Source organism: Pseudorca crassidens, chromosome 3 (genome assembly GCF_039906515.1).
Source record: "Pseudorca crassidens isolate mPseCra1 chromosome 3, mPseCra1.hap1, whole genome shotgun sequence".
Taxonomy (NCBI): domain Eukaryota; kingdom Metazoa; phylum Chordata; class Mammalia; order Artiodactyla; family Delphinidae; genus Pseudorca; species Pseudorca crassidens.
The window spans coordinates 129,910,404-129,923,189 of NC_090298.1; the positions used below are offsets into that span (position 1 = coordinate 129,910,404).

The 12,786-nt window shown below is 43.7% G+C and overlaps 1 long non-coding RNA gene across 1 annotated transcript in view; it reads left to right on the forward strand.

Moving 5' to 3' along the window:
• Positions 1-11,711: 11,711 nt before the first annotated feature.
• Positions 11,712-12,786, forward strand: part of LOC137221916 (uncharacterized) — a 42,509-nt gene continuing 41,434 nt past the window's right edge. The window contains exons 1-2 of the long non-coding RNA XR_010942204.1: positions 11,712-11,816; positions 11,976-12,037. This is a non-coding gene — a long non-coding RNA (uncharacterized lncRNA). The remainder of the gene's footprint in view (positions 11,817-11,975; positions 12,038-12,786) is intronic.

A 12,786-nucleotide genomic window follows, 5' to 3' on the forward strand; every position in this document is an offset into this window, starting at 1 on the left:
TGGGATTCTGCTGGGGCATAATTGGCTTATCTTAACCTATTTATTCATTATCAGATACGTACTGGCCACCTGCTATGAGCAAGCGATAACAAAGTTCCTAGGGGACAACAAGGTTGGCCTACTGGAGAAAGAGAAGAAATAAGCCTGTGTGGCTGTGAGGGGAGAATGTCAGAGAAGCAGGCAGGGGCCAGGAATAAGGTTAAAAGATTTAAAAGCTCTTTTTGGCTGTCCCCAGAAATGTGTTTCTTAGAAGAAATGCTAGCAGTGCCTAATTTGGAAGAGGAGATTTACCAATTTAGGGAGGGAAGTTTGATCATTCAGTAGTACTATTCGTTTTGTCCTGAAATCATCTGCAGCTAAAAAAAACAAAACACAACTCGATTGTCCTAATTTTCTTTAAGGAATCAAACTCCTTCAGAGCCCCTTAAATTCCAGTCGTCTCCTCGAGTTTTCATGTTTTCACTGGAACCTATTGATTAGGAAATATATATGTAAATATACATATGTTGCTCCATCTGCCTGGATGATCGAGGCTGCTGCCAGCGTGCTGCTTCTTCCTGACAGTTGGAAACACTCTGCTTTGCCTCCTGCTTAGCCGTGTGAGAAGGAGGGCTCAAATGTCCTAAGTGATGATAAATCAGCCTTCAAGGGGGCCTCCTTACAATAGAAGAGCCACCCCCTGGGAAAGAGTTTGTCCCTAAGCAGAAGGGAAGTTTATCAGGAGGAACTCCCACTGAGGGGTAGTTTTGCCATGTGAATTTCATTGCTCTTTCAGAAACTACAGGCAGTTGGACCATGCCTGAGTCTACTCTGCTCAAGTCCCTTGACCCTTTGAACACCTAAGGCTATGCCTATTCAATTTTTCAACAGATGTTTGTCACACATAAACTAGGGACATTATCATGAGTAAAATCAGAGGTGGTCCCTGCTCTTTGGGAACTGACAGCCTATGGGAAGACAGATCCTATTCAAAAAGTCACACGCAGGGTAGATAATTAAAAACTGAGAAATGTGCTAGAAAATGATTCTCTGAGAGCTTGGAACAAAGGAATCTGATCTCATTAGAGGTCAGAGAAGAATCCCCTGAAGAAGTGACACTAGCAGCTGCAGGCATTGCTTGAGGGCTTATTATGTTTCTGTCCTCAGCCAGAGACAGAAACGTAATCGAATGCTGCTTAGAAGGAATTTATAGATCTGTTTAAAAAGTAAGATGTTCCTACAAATAAACCATCTGAAAGAGACAGTGTGGCATCAAGTGCTAAATGGATTAGCACTAGATAATAAACGCTTAAGGAGTTAAAGATGAAAAGTGAGTGGTAGCAGAGGGTGGGCAATACCTTGTGGATGGGGTGAGATTTGAGCCAGGCCAGGAGGATGAATAAGCCTTGGACAGTGAAGGAAGGGCGTTAATCTGGTCATGGAACTCAGAAATCTTCAATGGTGCCCTGCTGTCTTAGCAGTAAAAAAAAAAAATCCAATTTCTTGACCCTCCATGACCTGCTCCCAGCCTATCTTCCCAAGTTTACCTTTTAAAGACCCCTGCACTCTCTTGGAAATACAGTAACATTCTACCTTTTATATTATAGTTACTCCTTCCTTACAAGTTTATGAGCAACTTGAGAGATGGCATCATGTACTAGTCACCTGTATTTGTAGCCCCTTATTCCTTAGGGTAACACATTTTGTATAGAAGAGACAGTAAATGTTTGTTTAATGGGATGGGAGGGGGGACTAAACTGTTGTGCTGTAGTATAGGACCACATTGGTTAATGTGGGACTTGGGGGTGAGGGCTCAGGAGGTGTGGCTGCCCCTTTTCCAACAGCACCCTCTTCCTTGGAGACATCACTGACTTTTAAATGTAAAACTTTTAAAAAGTTTTAAATACCATCTTCACACTGGTGACTCCAAATTGATATTTCCAGCTCTAAATGCTCTCTTCCAGACCTGTGGATCTAACACCTCCCTACTTGCCATCACCAATTGGCCAGGCACCTCTAAAAGGCATCTCAAAATTAATATATCTGAAACAGAATTTTTGATTCCCTAACCTGATAACAAAAGCATACATCAGTTTCTACCTCCACCATCTTCTCTCAGTAAATGGCACCACCATCTAGTCATTTGCTCAAGACAAAAATCAGTTTCATCCTGGACTCAATTTACCTTACTCTCAGTGTCCAATAGATCAGCAAGTTCTCTTGTTTTGCTTCAAAAACCATATATGTAATCCACCCACTACTCTCTTCCTCCATTGATGTCATCCTGTTTCAAGACACCATCATCTCTTGCTTGTACTATTTGATGTTCCCCACTATTGTCCCCAGGTGATCCATTCTCAGCAGTGCAACCAGAGTGAACTTTCAAAAGCATGTCATCTCCTGCTAATGTTCTATAGTGTCTCCTGTCACTAGAAGAAAATTCTAGAAGAAAATCCATACTCCCCACCATAGCCTATAAGACTCCCTATGAGCTGCTCCTTCCTGTGTCCATGCTCATCACCTACCACCCACCTCACTATACCTCCCAGCCACCCTGACCTCCTTGCTGTTCCTCAAACACACCAAGCTTGCTCCCACCTCAAAACCTTTGGTCTTGTTCTTCCCTCTGCCTAGAATATCTTCCCCCAGATGTTCCCTTCACTGGTTTCTTCTTGGCATTCAGATCTCAGCTAAGCTGTCACCATTTCAGAGAGGCCTCCCTGACCATACAACAGTAGGTGCCCCCAGGGTTGGAGTTAGAGTCAGGGCTAAATAACTGTAATAATAACTGTTAATTTTACCATAGTACTTGTCACTATTTGTCTTAGTCCACTGGGGCTACTGTAACAGAATACCATCGACTGGGTGGATTAAAAAATGGAAATTTCAAAAAAAAAAAAAAACGGAAATTTCTCTCTCACAGTTCAAGAGGCTGGGAAGTCCAAGATCAAGGTGCCAGCAGATTTGGTGTATGGTGAGAACCAGCCTCCTGGCTTGCAGATGGCTGTCTTCTTGTTGTGTCCTCACGTGGTGGAAAAGGGTGAGAGAGCTCTCCAGGGTCTCTTTTATAAGGGCACTAATCTCATTCATGAGGGCCCACCCCCATGACCTAATCACCTCCCAAAGACCCCCACCCCCTAATACTGTAACACTGGGGATTAGATTTCAGCATATGAATTTGGGGGAACACAAATTCACTCTATCACTCTATTAGATATTGGTTATTTATTATTTATTTACTTGTTTATTATATTATTTCCCCCACCTACAATATCAGCTACATGAAAATAGGGACATTACTTTATTTCCTATTATATTATCAGCAACTAAACAGAGCTTGGCACCTCTAAATTGACAATCACTAAATATTTGTTGCATCACTGATATAGATGGATGGGTGAATACTGGTTAATTGTGTAAACTTAAAGAAATAATTTAGAATCTTTGCCGCAATTTACCTCCTTCCTTGATGTAGATGGAAGGTAATATACTACTTATGTTTTCTGGAACACAAAGGACGTGGTTAAGATAAATGAGAAGGCTGAAGGCTTTACCACTTATTATGAGAAAAATATTGGAGTGTATGGGCAAGGAGCCATTTGAAAGTGGTGATGACAGGCTAATGGAGAAGAAATTCATTTGTTTTATTACCCGTGAACCTCCTGGATACTGAGTAAGATGGAGGAAAATGAAATGTACCCATGTGTAATATAAAAATTCATAAATACAGCTTTTGTTAATTCAAAGTAGAGTAATACTTTGTTTTTCTGGCATCAATAGGTATTCTGCTAAGTGTTTTGTTTTTTCAGATAGTTAATGTTCCCGTTGTAAGAAGATTTTTTTCAGTTTGACTGTTTTAATGGAAATAGTTTTCAAATGAGTTTCAGTGCCACTTTCTCTGGCAGCACACTGAGCAGAGCCTTTTGTCAATAACTTGGAATATCATTACAAGCTTACATTACATACTTGGGTATAAAATAGTGATAAACTCTGAAATCACAGATGTGTAGACCTTTTATACTTCCTGCGATCTTTTATGTATATTGCATAGGTTTTTTTTTTTCTCTCTTCTTTCATTTATTTAATCAACAAGTAAGACACACAGTACCTGCAGGCTGGCCACTAAGAACTCTGCCCAGAGTGATAAACAAGAGAAATGTGATTCCTGCCCTCTTGGAGCCCACAATCTGCTGGGAAAGATTACAGTGACCAAGGAAGTACAAGTGCGACAAGAATCTCAAAGGCCTACCCTGGGGCTTGGAAGCACCTCCCCAAGGAAATGGCCTTTAAGCTGATTCCTACAAATTGCTCAGGGGAAGAATGTTCCAGGCAGATGGAAAAGCATGTTCAGAGGGTGTGAATGGTGAGACAAAGGTGCATTTGAGCAGAAAAAGTAAGACCAGCAAGTCTCCTGATGATGCTGTAGTGTCAGGGAACCAGATTGCAGACCCCTCCTCCCATAAGCCCAGGCTAGGAATCTGAGACTTCATTCTAAAAACAAATTAAATGCTTCTTTTAAAGAGGGGAGTAACACGATCAGCATTACCCTTCAAAATATGTGTTAGAAGAAAATAACCACTAAACCTATGCTTTCACACATATTTTTGGTTTAAATGAAGTTAAGATAAGTGATGCCACAGTTATCAACCTTCCACAAAGTATGGAATTGACAGGTGATGCTCAGGGCCATAGGGACAGTGCAAAAATCGAGAAGAGGATGTTCAAGTTTGGGAAAATGTGGGTTTCGGAAAGGAACCTCATTATTGGAGGCCTCTTACAATACGGTATATATAAGAGCCTGATTTAATTCGGTTCGACATTATCTGAAATACCCGCCATATACCCAAGAGCTAAAGGAAAAGTTTAAGTGGATGAACATGCACTGGGAGCAGATGCCTGAGTTCCAGGCCTGCCTTGGCCACTACCAGGATGGACCCTGGCCTTCAGCAAGTCTCTTCCCCCATGGACCTTGGCTTCCTCTCCTGCAGAATCAGATGATGCCTGTGCAAGCCACTCCGCCTGGAAGGCTGAGATGCACATAGCTTAGCAGGCAGGAAGCTCAAAGGGGGGCTCCATCACCTACTCACCAAGTGACCTTGGACAGATTACTTAACTTCTTTGAATATCGGTTTACCTATTTGTGAATGCCCTACCTCACAGATGATTGTGAGAGCTAAAACGCCTGGCACAGACAACGCAGTCAGGAAATATTAGGATCACTCTGTAATTTTACAGCTTAATATCTGCTGGCTCACATGTTAGCCCACTAAAGCAGGAAAAAGAATTTGGAAATGAATGTTTCCTTCAGGAAAAAAGTGGCCCCTTATGAATTAAGAACTCATTCCACATATTTCATTTTTCTGTATCCTTTTGAGACTTAGCAACATTTTGGGAAACATCTTCCACCATCCATCTGTCCAACATTTGTGCTCTGGAATATCTTTCCTCTAACAGCTTGGCCAGACTCTGTTTTGAATGTGTCCAGTGACACTGTCCCTAGCCTATCTATTCTGAGCATGTTATTAACCTGAGCTTGCATGTATCAGTATAAATTCTGCTAAGAGCCAACATTTCCTTACTTTCTGAGCATCCATGCGGAAATAAGCTTGCATGGTTTCTTTGTGGTCTCTTTGTAGACCCCAAGGGTATTAATAGCAAGTCATACACCCTCCATTTTTCTTCTTATTTTTAAACAACTGGGTTTTAAATAAGTTTCATATATGCACATTGTTTAAAAATATGAACAGTATAGAAAGGTTTTAGGTTCAAAAATCTTTTCTTTGCTTCCCGCCCCCTGATCCCTAGTTATACTCCCCATATATGAACAGTATTTTATACATTCTTCCAGAAATCTTTTCCCTCCCTTCCTCTCTTTCTATATATATTCTACGTAATTATCTTTATCTTACAGAAATAAGACAATAACATCCCACCTTCCTTTCTCTATGTATTTTATATCATTGTACTTATTTTACACAAATGGGACTGTACTGTTCAGACCTTATGTCTTAGACATTTTTCCATAGGAATACCTATAGATCTGCCTCATTCTTTTGAGTGGCTTTCTGGCATCCTATTAATGGAATGTACCCTTTAACCAACCCCTGTTGTTGGACTTTTTAGATGTTTCCAATCTTTTTCTCTCACAAACAGTTTCCTAAAAAATACCTCTGGACATACTTCTCTGCACACTTGATAAACTTTATCTGTAAGATAAGTTCTTATAAGTTTTAAAACCCAGAAGAGCATCCTCCTGTGTGTTCACCAAGCCATCAGCCTGTCTCTGCTAACGTCAGACCTCCAAAAAGAGCTCCTTCCAAGGCTGGTGGCTGCCTTATTGGACAACACAGGTACAATCAATACTTTGAAAGATGTTATCAATCTATACTGTGAAGACAGGTGATAATGTAGCAGAGTGCCTAACAAATATCCGAACATCTGACATACTGTAGTTACCTGTAAATTGTGGCTCTTAGTCATCTTGCCTTTATGCTTGTGAACAACCGGTGAGGAATTTATCTCCAAGGCCCGAAGCTAAACACAACTAGAGTCAATGGGTTGGTATAATATTAGCAAATTTAGGTGGCACTATTTTTATGAAACAGCCATTTACTGAAGATGAATGTCCAATGGAACAGGAAAGTCCTTCTTAGGTAGTAAAGGAAAACCTATGAGGCATTATGCTTCAGTTTTAGAAATTTTCTCTGGCTGGATCTCCAAGAAGCCTTGACATTTTCAACAATAAAACTCAATTCATAGCTGGTAGGTATTAATCTTAGCATTTTGGGAAAAAGAATTGCCAATTTAAACAAAGTAGTGTTGATTTTGATCTTGAGAACATGAGAACATGATCAGGCATTTGGGTTCCATTCATTCATTCCTTCATTCAACAAATGTTTATTGAGCACCTGCTAGGTACAAGGCAGGGTTCTAGGTTACAGGGGATGCAATGTAAACCAAACAGATATGAGCCCAGCAATTAAATAGCCATGTGACCTTGGACAATCCTCTTGCCCTTCTTGGCCTTTATCTTCCACATCTTTAAAAGAAGCTGGCTGAACTACATTGTCTCCAAGGATCCTCCCAGATGTATCATTCTGTGCCTCTCCTTAATGCATTCTTAATGGTGATCTCAATGCAGTGCTGCACTAATTGCATAGCACATGGGGACACCACATAATCCTTCACAGGAGTACTGCCAAGTTTTGACCAATGGGTACTGTATTAGTTTCCTCAAGCTGCCATGACAAATTACCACAAATGTGGTGGCTTAAGACAACAGGAATTTATTCTCTCACAGTTCTGGAAACTCAAGTCTGAAATCAAGGTCATCAGGGCCATGCTGTCTCTGAAGGATCTATGGAAGAATCCTTCCTTGCTTCTTCCCAGCTTCTGGTGTTGCCAGCAATTCTCAGTGTTCCTGGGCTTGTAGCTGCATCACTGCAATCTCTGCCTCAGTCATCACATGGCCTTCTCCCTGAGGGTCTGTGTCTCTGTTTTCTCTTCTTATAAGGACAACAGTCAGTGGAGTAGGGCTCAGCCTAATCTAGCGTGAACTCAACTAGTTACACCTTCAAAGACTATTTCCAAATAAACTCACGTTCCTAAGATTCCAAGTAGACATAAACTTTGGCCGGGGGGGACACCGTTCAACCCAGTACAGATACTATTTCCTTTTGCTTCTACCAAGGGTATGGACTGTTACAGCAGTGTCCACCAGTGGACACTGAGCTGGGGAGGTCACCCAGCCTAGTGCAGAGGGGTGCTCTATGAGGAAGAGGTAGGCAGTATATCTGAGCATCAAGGCTGGCACAAAGAACGGAAACGTGTTTAATGGAACCTGTGAGACTGTGCCTTGCAGACAGGTACAACAGGACGAGCAAAGCCAGCTTGTGCGCCCAGGACGTTCCAGGCAATAAACAGCAACATCGTGTTGGGCATGACAGTGTAAAGGGAACGATAACTGAAAGCTTTCCTCCCAGTTATACCTGGGAGACTTTATAACAGCGCTGTAGGCATGATTACTTCCAATTAATTGTTGGTTTCTTTGGTACCGTTTTGAGTCATTTCTTCCCTTCTAGTTGAGCACCCAAAATGCAGGGATTTTAAAGGGTGGCCCACATGCAGGAAGGTCGACAGCTGGGCCTTGCAGAGTAGGGGTCAAGGGCTCTAGCTCTGGAGGCAATTCCAGGATGGAACCTCTGCTCTTCCCTCTTACTGGCTGTGTGTCTTTGGGAACATTAGTTCGTTTCTCAGAGCTCAGACTCCTTGGCTGTAAATTGGGGATAATAATAGAAACGTCTCATAGGATTGTGGTGAGGAGAAAATGTTATGTTGTGAGGAGAATAATTCATGTGCAACATTAAACAGTGCCAGGAGCATAAAAACGTGCTTAATGTATGTTGTTGCTATTAAAATATCTACTAATCTTTCCCTGAGCTGGAGGAGCTTTCCCAACAAAGATAGAAACATGTTGTTACTTCTCTCATATTAAAAAAAAAAGACCTTTCTAGACTGTATCTTCCTCCAACACCTTCCCTTTACAGCAAAATTTCATAAAGGAATTGTTGGTCCTGTGTCTCCAGTTCCTCTCCTCCCATTCCACAAACAGGCCTCTGCCCTTCTCCCAACCCCTCCACTGACACTGTTCTCAGTCAGTGTGGTCCCCCGTGACCTCAGTGCTGCTAAACCCGGAGGTCATTCTCAGTCCTCACATTACTTGCCTGGTCAGCCGTTTGTGACAGTTGAGCAGCACCTTTCTCTTGAAACACTTTACCACTTGGGTTCTTGGGATACCACTGGCTCTTGGTTCTCTTCCTACTTCCTTCTGACATCGGAGCGCCCCTAGGGCTCCTCTGAACTTCTCTTTTCTATCTACGCTCCCTCCCTAAGTAATCTCAGCCAGCCTTTGTACCTTAAACACCATCACCGACAGCTCACACACTTAGATGTCCAGCCCGGACATCTCCCCTGAACCGAGTCCGCATCTCCATTTGAATCTCACATAGACATTTCCAAGTCAGCATGTTCAAAATCAGATTCCTGATCCCCCTCCATGGGGAAACCTCTTCCTCACTTCGTCTGCCCCACCTTAGCAAATGGAAACCGTGTCCTTCCAGCAAATGGAAACCACGTCCTTCCAGTTGCTCAGGGTAAAAACCTGAGAGTCATCCTGACTTTTCACTTTCTCTTACACCCTGTCTCAAATCTATGAGAAAGTCTTGATAGTTCTACCTTCAGAATAGATCCAGAATCTGGATCTATTTCCTCCACTGCTGCTGCTCTGGTCTAAGCCCCCTTCATTCCTCGCCTGTATTACAGCAATACCCTCCCAACTCAGCCGTTTTACATCAGTAGCCTCCCAGCTTAGCTTCCTGCGTCTTCCCTTGACCCCCTGCAGCCTATTCTCGACCCAGAAGCCAGAGGGACCTCACGCTTGGCTGCACATTAGAATCACCTGGAAAAGTTTCAGAAATGTCAATGCCCAGCCCATATCACTCTAATCAAATTAGAACCTCTGGGGGCAGGACCAGAGGGCACAAGTGTGGTTTTGTTCTTTTATGTCAGATCATGTCACTCCTCTGCCCCAAAACTTCTAATGGCTTCTCATCTCAGAGTAAAAGAGTTCCTGAGATGGCCCAGGAGGACTCGCATCAGTGGTTCTCACACTGCGACAGCATCTGACTCAGCCAGAAGGCTTGTTCAAACACAGCCCGCTGGAACCCATGCCCAGAGTTTCTGACTCAGTAGGTCTGCTGGGCGGGGGAGGAGGGATGGGGAGGGGCCACACTTGGAGGCCCAGTACCTTGTGGGATCTGGTCCCACACCTCTCAGACAGCATCTCCTGCTGCTCTTCCCCCACTCAGTCTGTTCCAGCCAAACTGGCCACCTTGTTATTCCTAAAACGGCCAGGTGCTTTCTCACTTCAAGGCCTTTAATCCTTGATGTTGCATGTACCTGGATTCCCTCCCTCATCTCTCTCAGGTCCCTCTTAGATGTCACCATGTCAGTGAGGCTTTGTACCTTATTGAAAAGGGCTATCCTCCTCCCCCTCCCTAACCCTCCTCCCTGCTTTATTTTTCATATAGTTCTTCTGAACATCCAACATACATTTACACATATATGCACATATATTTTCTGTCTCCCACCCCCAACTCACACAAGAAAGCTTAAACCTTATGAGGGAGAGGACTTTGTTTTGTTCACTGATATGTCCAGGGTGTCTAGAACCGTGGCTGACACGCAGTAGGTCTCAATACATCTAAACGGAAAAAAAGGCAGAAAACCCGACCAGACAGGAGTGCCTTAGTTCTGTTGATAGCCACGAGGGGCCGCTGTGGCGCCGCAGAACGGACAGGAAGGCTCGCTGCTGCTCTGCCTCCCACAGCCAAGGGCTTAACACAGACCCTGGGAGGGAAATACCTGGGTGGCCAAGCAGGCCAGCTGGGACATGGAAACATGTTTGTTATTGCCTCCTAAAGCCTCATGCCCAACACCAAGACAAGCTGCTCCCGGAGATCCGCCGCAGCCCATATCCAGTAAGCTTTTGGAAGGCGGCATATCAGGGTGAAAGCATTTGAACAAGTCCCCAGTGGGGTTTGATGGATACCAGGTCCTGGGGAAAGGCTGAGGGGAAGGAGTGAACCTGGCCTGGTCCAGGTAGACACAGCCGAGAGGCAGAATTACACAGAGTGGGGTAGTCACTCCAAGTTTAAATCCAGAAGCCAAATTCTCAGAGGGGAGAGGTGAGCCTAGCTTGAATGTATCCCTCCCTGGATCTGGGATGTTCCAGGGCTCACTCTTTCCTCCTTCCTCATCAATATAGCCATCTATCTATCCAGACGTACATGCATGCATATACCTGAAGGCTCTAAGAGAATTCGTTTGCATTCTCCGTGACATAGCATATAAAAGCTCTGGGCTTAGGAGTTAAAAAAAAAATGCTTTAGTTTCACCTCCAGCTGTGTGACTCAAGTCTTACCTTATCTGTGTTCCCTACCTCGTGGATTTGTTGTGCTGAAATATTAGTTGAAATATTGTGAAAGCTCCCTGCGAACCATCTAAACATCAAAATGTTTGTGTTTTTTTTGCGTGTGGGTGGGGCTGCTTTCACAAATGGCACTTGAATCCAGCAGGGATTTATCAGAAGACCCCACCCAGCATAGAATCCAAGTGAACCACAGATTTATTTGTGTGTTGGTTTGCATACAATTTAAGGACAATATTAATAATAATAATAGCTAAAAATTATGTAGCATTTGCCTCAGGCCAGTAAACCCATTACACACTTCATCTCATTTAATCCTTACAACAAATCTAAGAGGTATGAACTATCCTAATCTTCCAGTATATAGATGAGGAAACTAAGGCTCAGAGAGGTTAAGTAACTTGCCCTAAATGACAGGCTTGTAAATGAGATTTGGGCTCAGGCAGTCTGCCCCCTCCCCCTCCTACACCAGAGCCTGTTCAGTGACCTGAAGGGACAGTGAAATCATCCTGGTGGACCAGCCTTGGACCTTAGACCTGGTGTGCATCCCAGCTTTGCTACTTCTCAGCTGTATAAACTTGTGCAAATGATTTATCTGCCCTAAGCTGCTGTTTCTTCCTCTGTAAAATGAAGATAATATTTCCCTTGAAGGGTCGTTGTGAGGATTAAATGGGATAACACGTAAAGCACCCAGCCAGTCCCTGTGAGAGTAGATGTCCATTAAACATTACTCCGCCCCTGACTCCTCATTAAAGATGAAAAAGCAAAGCACTGAGAAGCTAAATGTCTTAGCTGACATTTTCCGGTGTGTTTTCCCAGACTTTGTGGTAAGTCCCTGGGCCATTTCCAGGTAAGGTTTTCTCTTTGCTGCAGTTGGTAGTCAAGGATCTTGACTTTTCTCAGTTCCCTCTTAGCCAAGGTGGGACCCTGGCAGATAGGGCCCATCAGAAGCCTTTGCCCAGCCACCCTTCCCTCTTACTGGCCCTTCTTTTCTGCCCTCTCCCCATAGGTTGAAAAGAAGAATAGGACAAGGAGAAGTTAAAAGCTCCCTTGGTCATCAAGAGAATTCAGGTGAGGAGGAGGGATAACGCGGAGGGGAGAGATTCGTGGTTTGGGTCATGCCCGCACTCCAGTCAAGAGCCTCTTAGCTCTAAGCCACCCACTTAGGCACAGCAAGATTCACTTAGTCACGCCGTCTAGAATCGCATTTAGTATTAAAGCTGAAAGACCGCAGAGATTATTTCATTTTCAGCCAAGCTTCATGCTTGGTAGATGAGGCGTCACGGGGTGACTAACTTGCCTGGCGTCCCACATTAGCAGTCTCCCCAGCCACCCAGGGTCCGAGTTCCCTGGCCTCTTTGCCTTTTACCACTTTGACTCCCATGACCTCTCCATTCTCTGTGGATTCATTGCCCTGGAGCTTTGCGTGGTCAAGGCTGCAGTGATAGACTTTACCCCTCTAGTGCCATCTTCTCCCCCAACACTCTTGCTCTGCTGAGCACCACTTAGTCAAAACCTTTTTTGCTGCCTCCTGGCTGCCCAGGACCCCACACTAAGGTAAACTCCTTTGGCAAAATCCCATGCGCTAAAGCTTCCCCTATGCCCATTTCTCTATCACAGCTTACCTTTCTTACATCCCAGCCAACAGTCAAATTCAAAAGGAAATCTGATATGTAATAAGTTCCACCATGTTTACGACTGATAATGAACTCAGATGGTTCTAAGGTTGTTTATTTTTAAAACTGGGCTCCTAGAGGAATGAAATGTTTACCCAAAGAGGTAAGGCCTTTAGGGTAGAATTCTGGGAATTCTGATGCAGA